The sequence below is a fragment of the Camelus bactrianus genome, chromosome 7 (genome assembly GCF_048773025.1).
Source record: "Camelus bactrianus isolate YW-2024 breed Bactrian camel chromosome 7, ASM4877302v1, whole genome shotgun sequence".
In the NCBI taxonomy this organism is placed as follows: domain Eukaryota; kingdom Metazoa; phylum Chordata; class Mammalia; order Artiodactyla; family Camelidae; genus Camelus; species Camelus bactrianus.
Genome location: NC_133545.1, coordinates 30,367,427 through 30,370,848, shown reverse-complemented (window position 1 = coordinate 30,370,848; position 3,422 = coordinate 30,367,427). Strand labels below are relative to the sequence as shown.

At 34.6% G+C, this 3,422-nt stretch overlaps 1 non-coding gene across 1 annotated transcript; it reads right to left on the bottom strand.

The window, feature by feature from the left end:
• Positions 1-3,008: 3,008 nt before the first annotated feature.
• Positions 3,009-3,115, bottom strand: LOC123614718 (U6 spliceosomal RNA). The gene has a single exon (XR_006722201.1). It is a non-coding gene; the product is annotated as a U6 spliceosomal RNA (small nuclear RNA).
• Between the last annotated feature and the right edge of the window lie 307 nt (positions 3,116-3,422).

The following is a 3,422-nucleotide window of genomic DNA, read 5'->3' as shown; positions in this document are numbered from 1 at the left end:
AATTTTACAAATATTAATAAACATTGCACCCTGAACACTATGTCTACAACTGTGCTAATAAGCAACATTCCTTACTCTTTCTCATTTACTCCTCACAACAATAATTGACAGGTGCTATTATTATACAGCTTCATTTTATAGTAGAGAAAAATGAGTCTTGGGAAAGGTTAAATAATTAACCCAAAGTCAACCAAATATTAAATGGAATAGCTAGGATTCAGATACAGGTCTCTAGCCAACTCCAGAGATTTTGATCTCTATTCTTTGCTCCCATTTTCATTGGTTCATTCATTCTTTTTATTCTTTCAAAAAAATATTTACTGAACATCATCAAGGTGAGTTTTGGAGTTGACATTCTGATGTAGACCAGAAATGAGAAAGATAGTTCCTATCTTTAAAAAAATTTATACTTACCTGGCCTACTATCTTTAAAGGACTCAACATGTAAGAAGTGTATCTGAACAATGATATAATTATCCTTGGTTGCATAACAACTTAATTTTTTTCCACTTGACGAACACTAACATCTTGGAAGAGATCCAGAAGGACTAGCAAAGACCCTCCCCCAAAATTATTCTGAATATAGATGCAAAGGAGAAGCAATGGAGGGTAATCCAGAATCAAATTGTGCATGCCCTGAATGGCTGGGTAAGTGCACAACAATTTATGAAGCAGCCTCAGTTTCTGAGAAAGGGAATTCCGTATTTAATAATGCTAGCTAAAATATAAAATAATTCAAAATTGACTGTTCTATCTTTGTGAAAACATTTGTGGGAATAATCTAGAAGACAGGATGGTATCAGACAAAGAACATAAAACTATGGAGTCAAAAAAAATCTGTGTTTGAATCCTGGCTGATCCATGTTCTGGGCAAAATACTTAAATTCTCTGAAACTGTTCTCACATCAGTAAACTAGAGATGATAATAATGTTATCCATCTTAAAGGAGTGCTGTGAAATAATCAAGAAATACTCTACACCAGAGAGAGACTCAGTACACGGTATAGCTTTTAGGACTGCTCTATCTTATGTCCTTTTATCCTCAGGAATAGCATGATATATAGGTCCCCTTGTCTTCTCTCCTTACTGTAGGTGAATTCCTCCTAAAGCCGCATATTTGGTCAATGAAAAAAAACTTTATGATAAAAATAAAATGAATTAATTCTAGGACACATGAGGTATTATTCTCCTCTGAGAGACTATTCAAACTCAAACTCAACTCCAAAACACCTATTATCATATTCAGAAAATAGGTTTTTTTTCTCTTCTATTTTTTAAAACCAACCTTATGGAGGTATAATTTAACATACAGTAAAATTTATATTTTTTTGTGTATAGTTCTATGACTTCTGACAAACACATATAGTCATATAACCACCAAAATCAAAATACAAACTGTTTCACCACCCCCAAATTTCCTCATGCCTATTTGTGGTCCATCCCTCACAACACCCAAAGCCCCTGGCAATTCTGATTTGTATTTCTGTGCCAATAGTTCTGCCTTCTCAGAATGTCATAACAGAACCATCACGTGTTATAAAGTAGTCTTTCAAACTTGGCTTTCCTTACTGAACATAATGCACTGAGATTCATCCATGTGATTGCATGTACCAGTAGTTGTCCTTTTATTTTACAGTATTTCATTGTAAGGATGCACCATAGTTTGTCCACTTGAAGGACATTTTGATCTTTACAGTTTGGGGCAATTATGAATAAAGCCAATACAAACTTTCACTTGCAAGTATTTGTGTGAATGCAAGTTTTTTTTTTTAACAATATAACATTTTTTATTGATTTATAATCATTTTACAGTGTTGTGTCAAATTCCAGTGTAGAACACGATTTTTCAGTTACACATGAACATATATATATTCATTGTCACATTTTTTCCTCTGTGTGCTACCATAAGATCTTGTGTATATTTCCCTGTGCTATACAGAATAGATAAACAAGATTATACTGGAATGTAAGTTTTCATTTCTCATAGGTTTTCAAATTCATACTAGGTAAATATCTAGATTTGGAACTGTCAGATTGAATGGTAAATGTAGCTTTACTTTATGAGAAACTGCCAAATGGCTTTCTATAGTAGCTGTATAATTCTGCGTTTGCACCAGTAATATATCAGAATTTCAGTTGTTTCACATCTCCAACAGTACTTTTAAAAAGAGGCATTCTAATAGGTGTGAAGTGATATCTCATGATGGTTTCAATTTGCATTTCACAAATGACAGCTAACTTAAGTTTGGCCAGCACTCTGCCCTCCCTGTTGTTAAATGTTTTTCATAACACACCTTCACCCTGTAGACAAAAAATGTTGCCTGCCATTTCAGTAAACAAAGGATGTTACTGTCATAAAACCATCAGCCACTGCAGCCACCCCAACAGTGTACCCTGAAGGGAATTCAAGATGGAGAAAAAAAGGATACTGCCCCTAGGCAGTTAAGAAGTATATCAAAAGAAAAATTTCAGTAAGCCCAGAATCTTGCATAGTCTCATACATAGAAAAGCACTAAAATCATTAACTTGAGATGTGTTTTTTGTGAGTAGCAGTAATTTTTTGATGTTGGACTACATTTTTTTTTTCAGCGAAACTCCTCAATATCCTGGCTCCTTCCTTACCTCTTTGGAACAGTCCCTCAGAGCTGTCTGAGGCTGCTACCCAGGCTACAGTCCTCAATAGGTCCCTAAGTAAAATACACCTTTCAACTTTAAGGTTGTGCTGTTTTTTTTTTCAGTCAACAATGCCTTCTCATAATTTAAGGTAATGGGAAATACATTAAGATAATGTAAACCTTTGTGAGACAGACAATATCCCACTGCAGTACTCAACCACACCTCAATATTTGTGTGCACAGCTTTTACTATACAATTTTGCCATTCTTTCTACGCTGCTGTGTAGTTTTCTTCTGATTTTTTTTTTACATCTGGGAACATTATATTTCCCAACTAGCTTGAGTCTTCAAAAAGACAGTAAGTTAATGATCTCTATATTAAACTTTTTTTTTTTAAATATGGAACACTTCGTGCATTTCCATGTCATCCTTGTGCCAGGGCCATGCTAGTCTTCTCTGTATTGTTCTAATTTTAGTGTATGTGCTGCTGAAGTGAGCACTATCTTAAATTTGTATTATACTAAGAGCCTTACCCCACAAATGCTTGTGAAGTGAACTGAGAGCATTTAAGTCACAACTTTGTCCTGTCCTTCTCCAAGCTAAACGTCACCACTTGCTGATAGTCAAAAATGAACAGAAGACAAAGAAGGAAGTATTAAGGGCATGGAAACATTTGAGAGCCTAAGAGGCGACTGGTGAGAACTCTAAAGAAAGATGAAGAGAAAATGCAAAGTGAAGTATTATACAAAGTAAACTAAAAAGCACAAGCAAAAGTAAGAGGCATTAGAAAAATAAGCAAAGAGAATA